General features: G+C 41.7%; 1 protein-coding gene across 1 annotated transcript in view; it reads right to left on the bottom strand.

Moving 5' to 3' along the window:
* LOC311225992 (dynein axonemal heavy chain 7-like) overlaps positions 1-12358 on the bottom strand; it is a gene marked incomplete at both ends in the record, with an annotated part of 810419 nt that overhangs the window by 719402 nt on the left and 78659 nt on the right.

Here is a 12358-nt window from a genome sequence, read left to right as displayed (position 1 = left end):
GATTTCATTTCAAACCTTTATTTAGGTTGCCCTCATTTACTCGTCATGTCGGGTGTACTGTACATACACTCAAGAATCTCAAGCTTTAAGGACTGTTGGAGTTCATTCCATGAACTAGAGGGGCATCATTGAAAAATGCCATTTACCCTATTCCAAGCTCATTCGGGGGCCCTTAACCTTAACACATTGGGCGCCGGGCATTGTACCCATCTTATACCACTCTCTGCCACCGTTAAAAGCCTATGGAGATGTTTACCTTCTTTGCAAGGCTATAACTTTTTAAATTGTATTGCTATATTGACATTACTATGGCCCATTCAACATCGATTATCTATCGTTCAGGATGTGGGAACATTATATTTTTTCATTCATACATTGTTGTGTTAATACCTTCTAGAATATAAGTCTATTTTTAATCTTTTCTGCTGTAATTCCAAAAACAGTAGTGTAAAGTGTCACAGCCAACTAGTGACACTGGTTATAATGACATCCTGTTCTCTCTGTCAATTGTGGGATGTAAAAGGTTTAAGCATATGTTTATGGTATATATCTGTTTTAGATCTAGGCATATGTTACTGTATGTGTCTATATGTGAAGTGCATGGGTTGCTCTGCACAAGCCAGAAGGAAAAGAGCAGGTTGGCACAGAGATGAGAACAGAGGAGAGAATCACTGTCTTAGTTAAACTACAAAATACATATAAGATGTGTGATCAATCAGTGACAGTGAGTATATAGTTGGGTGAACAGTGATTTCTGTTCTACCCTTTTGTTTATGTAACAATATAGCCGTATAACCTATTTTTCACATGTAATTATATGCTTCATAGGCAAATCATAAGTTTCTGCTTAGAGAAGAATGAATTGCCTGGTCGGTATAAGAGGTGCAAGCATGTATGAAGGGAGGTAACTATGAAAGATGCGGCCTTGACAGGGGGGCCTCTGCCATGGAAAAGGGATTTTACCCACAGAAGGCCTCGCCTAGCCTGCCTGCATTCTTTACTACCTGTTCCTTACTGATCCGTCTGCTTTTTACTGATAGTGTGGCAGAAGCGAGAGGCCCCAGGCCGGGGGTAGATAAAGGCGGAAATGTGAAAGTCTAGAGAATACTTGTGAATCCCTGTTCTGATACATAACCGAAACAAATAACTAAAGGAGTTGAGAAGACACACGTTATGTGTGCCACAAGTCAACAAGCGCCACCTGTGTTATAAACTTATACACTCTTAAAACTATATAACAATTAAATGTTAAATGTTTTGCTACAGTCAGAAATGTTGGTATAAGAGGTGTATACATATTCTGCTGAATTAATTATATGTTTCATAATTCTATGCTTAAAATGAAAGAGAGTAATACTATATATTACTATACTGTGTAAATTCTGTGTTCACTGGATGAGAGCATCTCTGAAGACTCTCTGCCATAGCTCTGAGGAGTCGGGATGGGAGTTTTCACAGATGGCCTCGCAAGCACTGCCTGGTTACCAGGTTAACCCTTTGCAGGTTCTGTTAAGATAGTGTGCGGAGGGACTTTCTCATACTTGAAAAACTATGTAACTGTGTGTAACTCAAGTAAAGGAAAGGGGTAGACACTTACTGTACACGTAGAGTAAAATGATTGGATAAATATGTACTGACGTGCTAAAACGTTGACTGGCTAGTGAAATTTCATCACTGTATCTGAACCAATGACAACGAGGTCTTGTATTCCTTTATAAAGGCTAACTCACTTCATCTCAAGAGAGATTTTTTGTAGAGCTGCATTCTGATATATTGTAAGAAGAAACCTTTGTACTTATAACCATGAACTGTGCATTTATTGTAATTTTGTATTTAAAAAAAATAAAACCTTTGTGAACCAACTTCGTATCCATTCTTCTGACCATTCGGGTAAGCATTGAAATGTTTTGCATTGTAACTTTACCCAATTTTTAAGCATGATAAAGCACTGCCTCGTGATGTTTAGGATTTATGATGTAAGACTCTAGTAGAATGATCACATTATGTCTGTATCCACACAGACCCGGAATTGAAAGAAATATATCATATGTAGGCCATGCGTGTATGTAAGCATATTTATACAACGGCATGCAAATTTCTCGATTCTGATTGGCCATTTACACGTCTTTATTGGCAACAATCCACGGTCCTGGGCTCAGGACCCGCCCACAACCGAATCACATATCACTCCCCGGCTCACTCCGGGAGAAAACAAGATCGCGGACAACAAATGGTTATGTTGAAAGCACCATAACGACTAAATATGAAGCGATTCTGTCAAGGGGAATGTGTTAGTCCTTTAAACAATGTTGGATGATGTAATTGATGGGTCTTGAGTCAATCTAGAACAAAAGAAAAATCGCGGATTGATTGATTGATCACCCATAAATAGCTCTGTCACATTAACCGAGGAGTTGAACCATTTCTATGCCCGGTTCGACAGAGCAAACAGGGACCAAATAGTACAGCCCCTCCCCCCCAGCGGCACAGCCCCCGTCCTGAGCCACCATGAAGTCAGGTGTTGCCTCCGGAATACCAACCCAAGGAAGGCAGCAGGACCTGATGGAGTGGTGGGCCGCATACTGAAGGAGTGTGCGGACCAGTTGACGGAGGTCTTCACAGATATATTTAATCTTTCCCTGCTACTATCATATGTCCCAGCATGCTTCAAAACATCCACAATTATTCCAGTACCCAAGCAGTCAGTTGTCACGTGCCTGAATGATTACAGACCCGTGGCACTCACCCCCCTCCCTGCTAAATGTCTAGAGAAACTGGTCAGGAAACACATTACATCCATCATTCCGGCCTCCTTTGACCAATACCAGTTTGCTTACAGGCAGAACAGATCAACTGAAGATGCTATAGCCATTGTGCTTCATACCGCCCTAGAACACCTAGAGAAGAAAAACACCTACGTAAGAATGCTCTTTGTCGACTATAGCTCTGCCTTCAACACCATACTCCCCCGTAAACTCGTCAGTAAACTCCAAACCCTGGGTCTGTGTAATACACTGTGTAACTGGGTGCTGGACTTCCTCACAAACCGCACACAAGCCGTCAGACTGGGCAACTACACCTCGTCCACCCTGTCTCTCAGCACCGGCGCCCCGCAGGGTTGCGTACTCAGCCCACTACTGTACACCCTGCTCACACATGACTGTTCCCCCTCCTACCCCTCCAATTACATCATCAAGTTCGCAGACGATACCACAGTTGTGGGTCTCATAACAAACAACAATGAGTCTGCCTACAGGAGGGAGGTGGAGGACCTTATAGTCTGGTGTGATAATAACAACCTGGCGCTCAATATAAAGAAAACAAGAGAGATTATAGTGGATTTTAGAAGATCAAGGCCTGACCACTCCCCTCTGCTCATCAACAACGAAGTAGTGGAGAGGGTCACTGAGTTCAAGTTCCTGGGTCTCAGTGTGAGTGAGACCCTGTCTTGGAGCACCAACACCGCCTCAGTGATCGGAAAAGCTCAGCAACGCCTATACTACCTAAGGAAGCTGAAGCAGGCTGGCCTGCCACGAAATCTCCTTGTCAACTTTTACCATTGTGCGGTTGAGAGTGTGCTGACCTACGGTGTGTCTGTGTGGTTCTCCAGCTGCACAAAGGCAGAGCAAGAGGCTCTACAGAGGGTGGTGAAGGCGGCAGGCAGGATCATCGGGACTCCTCTACCAAACATCACCTCCGTCTTCACCTCCCGCTGCCTCCACCGCTCCAAATGTATCATCAAGGACCAGTCGCACCCAGCACATCACCTCTTTCAGCTCCTTCCCTCAGGGAGGAGATACCGGTCAATACATGCTAAGAGTACACGATTTAAGAACAGCTTTTTCCCCCAAGCAGTTAGACTGTTAAACACTCATTGACTGTCCCCTCACGTGCACCATGCACTTACCACTGCACTTGATAATCTCTGATTACCACCCATTATGCACTTTATTATTTAAAATATTCTGTTATGTACAGTGTTATGTGTTATGTGTTCATGTATGTATTATGTACTACGGTCTGTGGGAGCTCCCCTGAAATTTCGTTGTATACTGTGCAATGACAATTAAAAGTCTATTCTATTCTATTGATTAATTGATTGATTTAAATTTCTTCCTTCCTACTTTCTACTGACTGCAGCGTTCTCTCTCACACTGTCCGACGCTGGCGTACCCACAAACACACACACACACATACACACACACACACACACACACACACACACACACATACACACACACGCACGCACACACACACACACACACTGTGACACACACACACACACACACACACACGCACACACACACACACACACACACACACACACACACACACTCCTGTCTGCAACAGCGGGGGAGTCAGACTGAGAGAGAAGCAGCGCTGTTTTAAGTGAGCATGGTCTATTGAATTGATTGATTGGTTGATTGCTAATTTTATTACTGTACCCCTGGTTTCCAACTGGTTAAGTTTAGGCTAAAAGAAATAAATAAAAAAATAGGGCGAAGAAAACGTTTTTTTCCTATAGGGCAAAGAAAACGTTTTAATTTGTTTTACCTACTTTATATAGAAGCATCTAAGAATGAAGTTCTATGGAAAGTAGGTCTGCATTCCCTTAACAATTGTGTGTATTGAGCCGTACTGTATTGTACCCATTCTGCATCTGGTAATAAAATTTTCAATCAATCATTCCAATAATACACAGTTGGATGTGTTAGTTGGTTGGATGCACTTCAAGCTGCTTCCACATGAGGCAACTTCTCTCAATCATTCCAATAATACACAGTTGGATGTGTTAGTTTGGTTGGATGCACTTCAAGCTGCTTCCACATGGAGGCAACTTGTCTTTTTTGTAGTTGTGGGAACTACTTTTTCTGGCGGATGGTTTTTTCAATAAATCTTCGATTAATGTGTGTTTATTGTATAGAAATAAGGTTGGATGAATCTGGCAGTTGTATAAAAGCTTTACACCACTTGTAGTCGTGATTTGTGACCAATAAACCATGCCTAGGGGGGTCTAACGACCCTCGGCTGCGCCTCGGGCCTAACGACCACCCCTAGGCATGGTTTATTGGTCACAAACCACTCCTGCGCGTGATGTAATGCTTAAATATATTCTATATATATATATAATGTAGATTCTATATAATGGGCTTATTAAGTAAGGTTACAGTGGTAATACTTATTAAAAAAAGGTAGTAATACAACCAAGCTCTCAATTGAGCAGTATTACAAGGCATTTTGTAAAATGAATCCTTCCCGGTGCAAATAAAATAATAGACTCTGCAACTCCAATCACTTGACCTAAGGTCGATGACTGGGGGGGACGGAGCGGTCCGTGTGTCATGTCTGTCGGTCGGGTTTAACCCCTGCAGTTTGTGGACGCATTGAGTTCTGGATATCACAGACATCGCAGGACGCTGCTTGATGTTGAGATGAGCGGACCAATGAGTTATTGGGTTATCAATCTGACCGAAGGCTTACATGAGCATCTATCAAGTAGTTATAGGCCCTGAAGCATATATAGATTATCGATTGGTGTTTCTCTCCTATACATGCTATATTAAAAAATTAAAATGTATATGATCGGTATACATTATGCTTCATCATGCGTGGAGGAAAGGGGGGGGGGGTTGTTTATAATTCCTTGATCGTCAGTAACAGCTTTATGTAGTATGGGTTGATATATTGATCAGATGGTTTGCAGTGAAATGAATAAACAATCAAGCTGAAAGTAACGTTAGTTGCCTCTTACGGTTCGCCGATGAGACTGGAGGAGAAAGATCCCAATTATTCAACGCCGATCTCCATTTCCGGTTTGTATGGCGCAATAAACGCTGAAATCATATCGATTATTGCGTTATGGCAGCAATCCATATGCACGCCAGTGTCCCGTAACGAGATGTGACTGCCGGAGGAATTTCCTCGACGCACCGATGACAACATCCGGTGTTGAGAGTGTAACTCGCCCGACCATCCACCAGGCGGCGGTATTGAGGCGTTGCAGTCTCATTCAGGGTCCCGCTAGGGCACCGGAGGTTGGGTGGATGAATTATGAATGCCATGGCGAAAAAAAATTATATTGATCTCAAAAACGCTGTACAGCGTGTTGGCGTTCAACGCATGGCGGGCAATAACGCTGTAAAGCGATTTTGGCGACCAATGTGTTAAGGACCAGCCAGTCACTAGAATGGGTTCCATACGTTCCAAAATTCCATTCCAATAATGATTGTAACGCGACTATTTCAATGTGACAAGTAAAAAGCCGCTGAGAGGGCTTGGGCAGGGAGATCTGTCCGACACGCGAGTCCAATGAATGAGCATGAGTCCGTAGCTGCAGTGCAAGGTTCTTTATTTTCTACCTTTGGTTACATGCTCTTGCAGATGATATATTGAGTACCGTAGTGCGGTCAATAAGGCTGAGCCCGAACGTTCGAACGTTCGAACGTTCGTTCGTTAAGCTGACATTCAGACTTTAATTAATGGGTTCGAACGTTCGGTGAAAAAAAATAAAGCAGGCGCAACGACGGTGAGGCGATGTGAAGCGGCGCGTCCCCCGAGTGAGATCGCTCGGCTCAACCAGTATGGTCTCTGCCGGGCTGTTGCTGGATACTCAACCAGAGCTCTTGTCTCAACCAATGCAATAGAACAATTTTGATTGAATGACAGGCGATTCTGCCAATTACGTCACACCGCTTGCACCCGCCTCTGCTGTTACCACCAATCGGCAAGCGTTTATTATTTTTTTTACTTCCGGCAATGCCGCCATTGATCTGCTTGAGAGAAGCATTAACGTAGCGTTAGCTCCCCGCCGAGGAAGTAAAAGTCGTAACAACTTTCCATAGGTCAACCTGCGGAAGGATCATTAATGAATAGTATTGAATACCAGCCTTTTTCGGCCACGGAGCGCGAGCTTCATGGCGGGAGGTGGTTGCGTTGGAAACACTCTGGGCGTGTTGGGAGCCCGGCGGGACCCCCGCGCCGGTGTCTCTCTGTCTCTCTGCCGTCCCCCGTTCCGAGGTGACGGTGGAAGGAGCTGAGGCGCGCGCCTCTCTCCTTCCCGTCGACCAAGAGTGAATACCTGTTATTGAACGTGTAACACTAACTATATAACGTGAATGCCACAAAACGAATGCATTTGTTTATCTAGCCCCTTACGTGACTGCGGTGTGCAAGGGCTATTGTTTATCATAAGTAGGAACTTTATGCAGTACTCAGTAGCTTGTTTATTTTCTTCTGAGTGCTTTGTTTAATTACATGTTTACATGAACAGCCACCACTGTAAACAACATGTTTTTTCACCAATAGATTATGCAATGCCGCCCTCCGTAGGATCTATAATAATAATACAAAATAAAAAATTATATATAAAAAAAAAAGTAATAAAAAAAAAAATTTATTAAAAAAATTACAAAAAACGAACGTTCGAACGTTCGTTCGATAACCCTGGCGAACGTTCGAACCCTAAAAACAGGGTTCGGGCTCAGCCTTAGCGGTCAACAGAAATATAGGCACCCTGCCTCACCCTCTCTCTGTAACAAACAAACACTGAGTGGTTCCCAGACACAGGTGATATTAATTACCCTTCTTCCCACACCTCCGGACAGACACACCCACCACCACCATTGACAAAATGACCTACACCTCCCTGCTCCCACATGCCGGCCCCTAATTATAACTACATAATAATTACAGCAGAAAACCCAATGTGTAACACGTGCAAACAAACCACAACCAAGATGAACGGTCCAATGTCTTTTGTTCTTAAAGACAAGAAAAAAGTTCAATGTCAATGCTGTTGAATATGTTAAGTGTCCCTAGGCCAGAGATCCTAGAACTTTCTAAGCCTAGACAGTGTGATCTTAGTACTACCACACTGAACGTCACGTCCAAAGTCAAGTCAGGTCAGGTCAGGTCAGGTCTGGTCAGCCTCCTGAAGGAGATAAATCTTTGTGACAGGCCTGTCCATACAGCTTGTCCTGGTCTTGATCTTCACTTGTTGAACGAGTCCTCTCTTATCTCAAATAGCCTCAACAACTCTCCCCATGATCCAAGAGTTGCAGGGTGCAGAGTCGTCCATGATGCGTACGATGTCTCCAGACATGAAGTTGCGCTCGATTCTGTTCCACTTCTGACATTCCTGTCCTTTTCCAAATCCTTTTCCTCCTGTTTTATTATGCCAAGTTGTTTCTGGGTGTTAGACTTTATGAACTCTAATTCGAGTGTCTCTTCACTTGTCATCCTGTTCATTCTATCAAGTTCTTCTTTTTCTCGTTCCAAGTCCTTCTTGATCTTTTCAAATAGTTGTTTCTTCCCCATGAGCTTTTGCTTCCGTTCATTCTTCATTTCTTCCGTCATTGACACTGTGTCAGGTTTCATTCTCTTTAGATGTTGTTTTTTCTCTCATTGCAATGCTGATGCTGTTCTGCAGATCATTTTGAACCTTGACGGACAATTCCCTCAGGTCCTCCTTCTCTCTTCTTATCTCACCGAGGACATTATCGTTGTTGTATGACTACTTTTGCAGTTCCGACTTGATCATGTCCAGCCTTTCCTTTTCCTCAACCATAGCGTTACTCTCTTTCTTCATGTCCTCTAAGACGGATAGCATCTTCTCCCTTTGAAGATATATAATAATAATAATAATAACTTTATTTGTATAGCACTTTTCATACAGAGGTTGCAGTTCAAAGTGCTTCACAACAGTAAAAAATACAGGCATAAGCGAGCATAAAAAGATAGACAGGTAGAATCAGATAGACAGGTAGAATCACAGTGTTTCACATTAGGATCTAGCATCCCAATAGGCTCTCCGCTTACAGTTTTCAGTAACACAAATAGTAAAAATAGTTTAAAATGATTCAGTTTAAAAATAGTCAAAAAATTATAAAATAGAACGGACATAAAAAATACAGGCATGAGCGAGCATAGCAAGATATGGCAAATCACAGTGTTTCACATTAGGATCTAGCATCCTAATAGGCTCTCTATTCAGTAATACTCCTGTAATTCATTTCACATTTGGATCTAGCAAATAATAAGAATAGTTTAAAATTATTCAGTTTAAAAATAGTCATCAGTAAGAAGTAAAAAGTGCAATAACCGACACATGAATTTGATAGGCAGTGTATAAGAGTAGGCAGGGTAAGAATAGTGCAGGTAAATACAAGTTGTGTCAGGATATCCCTGATGTTTCCTCTTGCCACTAGGTGGTAGCAGATATCTATCAGAAAATGCCTGAGCAAAGAGATAGGTTTTAAGCTGTCTTTTAAAGATGTCTAGCGAGTTGGCTTCCCTGATGTTTTGGGGTAGTTTGTTCCATAGTTTTGGGGCATAGTTGATAAAGGCTGCATTACCGATCCTCTTTTGACTGCTTCTGGGAGCCTCTAGTAGTCCAGCAGCTGATGATCGCAGTGTTCTTGCTGGTGTGTAATTTATTAGAGTGTTGGCGATGTAGCTAGGTCCCTGTCCATTTAGAGCTTTGTATGTAAGGAGAAGGACCTTAAAGTCAATTCTAAATGTTACAGGAAGCCAGTGTAAAGCGGCTAAGACTGGACTAATGTGCTCTCTCCTTTTGGTTCTAGTTAGCAGTCGGGCTGCAGAGTTTTGGATTAGCTGAAGCCTCTCTGTGGTTTTCTTAGGGAGACCTGTGAAAAGTGCATTACAGTAGTCTAACCGGCTAGATATGAATGCATGAATTAGCTTCTCAGCATCGTTCTGATTAATAAATGGTCGTACTTTTGCTATATTTCTGAGATGGAAGAACGATGTTTTCGTCACTTTGCTAATATGAGAATTGAAGTTCAGTTCTGAATCTATGATAACCCCAAGACTAGTGACCTCAGATTTGATCCAAGGGGTTAGTCCCCCCAGGTTCTTTATTAATGTTTCTTTTTTAGTTTTGGAGCTGATAATTAGAATTTCAGTTTTGTTCTCGTTTAGTTTCAGGAAGTTCTTACTCATCCATTTATTTATTGCCAGTAAGCAGTCTGTAATGGAGCTAATCGCTGTATCATTTGGTTCAGCAGATATGTACAGTTGTGTATCATCCGCATAGCTATGGAAATCTACATTATGTTCTCTGATGATATCACCCAGCGGTAACATGTAAAGGGAGAAGAGTAAAGGACCTAAGCAACTCCCTTGTGCAACTCCATAGTTGTTGTCGTATATATCAGACATGTGATCTCCTAGTTTAACATAGAATTTCCTCCCTCTGATGTATGTTTTAAACCAGCCCAGCACATGTTCTGAGAAACCGACATGGTTTTCAAGACGATCGATTAGAATATCGTGATCGATTGTATCAAATGCTGCACTGAGATCTAACAGGATAAGGATGGAGATCTTATTCTCGTCAGAGTTTAGTCTGAGGTCACTGATTATTTTGGTGAGGGCAGTTTCAGTGCTATGATATTTTCTGAATCCTGACTGAAATTCTTCTAAGATGTTGTTTTCTTCAAGAAAGGAATTTATTTGAACTGAAACTATCTTTTCAAGTACTTTACTAATGAATGGTAGGTTGGATATTGGACGATAATTTGCCATTTCATTACTATCCAAGTTAGGTTTTTTTAGTAATGGCTTTACAACTGCTGTTTTAAAGGCATCCGGGAAAATACCAGTCCTAAGGGAAGTGTTTATGATATCTAGCACAGGGCTTGAAACACTATTAAATACCCGTTTGAAGAAAGCTGTAGGTATAGGGTCAATGTCTGAGGTGGAGGAGTTACATTCTGAGACAGTTTTGCAGAGTACATCTAATGTGATGCATGTGAAACTTCTCATGGTTACATTGCACGGTTTGCCGCAATCAGCTTTATTTCCATCATGAGTAATGCTGGCCCTGATCAAGGTTATTTTGTTGTTAAAGAATAGTGCAAGTTCTTCACACTTAACCGTTGATGACTGAGGAGGTGTAGGGGCAGTGTTGAGTAGTACATTAATAGTGGAAAAGAGGATTCTGGAGTTTCCAGTATTTTCTGTAATGATTTTAGAGAAGTAATCTTTCCTTGCTAAGCGGATGGTTTTATTATAAGCAGTTAAAGCATCTTTGTATATATCACAGCATATGGTGGTTTTTGTTTTTCTCCATTTTCGCTCCGCTGCACGACATTTCCTTTTTTCTTCGTTGACCGTATTATAGTTTAACCAGGGCGAGGCTCTAGTTTTCTTCTTTTTCGTTTTTAATGGGGCGACAGAATTTAATATAGATGACATTGCATCATTGAGATTTTCTACCATTTCATTTAGAGAGCTGTCATGATTGTGTGGTTCATGTAGTCTGATAAGATCAATGAACTTTGATTCAGCTTTGTCGTTTAGGAGCCTCTTTTTAACTATGATTTCTTTTTTTGTTTTAGTAAGGGTTATTTGAGTATCAAAAAATATACAGTGATGGTCGGAGAGAGATAATTCAGTTATTGAGATATTTGTTATGCTTAGCCCAGTTGTTGTTATAACTAAGTCTAGTGTATTCCCAAGCCGGTGAGTTGCATTTGTTATATGCTGTATTAGGTCAAAGCTATCCAGTAGATTTTTTAGTTCTATAGTTTTGGAGTTTGTTTTCTTATTAAAATGGATGTTCAAGTCTCCATTTAGGATCACCTTATCATATCCGGTAACACATAGTGAGATCAGTTCAGAGAGCTCCTGTATAAATATTGGTGAGTGTCTAGGCGGGCGGTATATTGTGACAATAATAGTTGATTCTGTTTTTAGTTCAATGGCAAGATATTCCATTGACATGAACTCGCCTAGTTCTGTGATTCTAAACAAGAGTTTTGAGGAGAAGATTGCTGCAACTCCTCTGCCCCTTTTATTTTTTCTGGGTATTTGAAAAAAGTTATAGTCTGGTGGACAAGCTTCTATCATTATTGATGTAGCTGTGTCATTATTTAGCCATGTCTCTACTAGGCAGATGCAATCTAAGTTATTTTCTTTAATCAGATCATTTACTAAGAATGTTTTATTATTCAGTGATCTGACATTTAGGAAAGCTAATTTTATTTGTTGGACTTCTTTAGAGGAGGTCTGCTTTGGCTTGACCGTGATGGCCCTGAGGTTAATAGCAGGTAAACGCATTGATGGCGTATATTTTTCACCATGCCATTTGCTGGTTATGATTACTTGTATGTTTTGAGAGATGGCATGGCAATTGTGCTATACTGCACCGTACTGACTGCTCTGTGCTTTCGGGGACATTTGATCAGACGAGATGGCCTTGTGTGATATGGGGGGACGGGACGGGACGGGACGCCTTGTGCTGCTGCACTTCGTGGTGAGATTGTGTCCTTCATGACTATCTCTCGTGCTGGTATGAGCTTAATATTCTTGGAGGCCATCAAGGCATGACGCATTG

Source organism: Notolepis coatsorum (genome assembly GCF_963971535.1).
Source record: "Notolepis coatsorum genome assembly, chromosome: 3".
NCBI lineage: Eukaryota > Metazoa > Chordata > Actinopteri > Aulopiformes > Paralepididae > Notolepis > Notolepis coatsorum.
The sequence above is the reverse complement of the archived record's forward strand: the minus strand, read 5'-3'. Positions and strand labels throughout refer to the sequence as shown.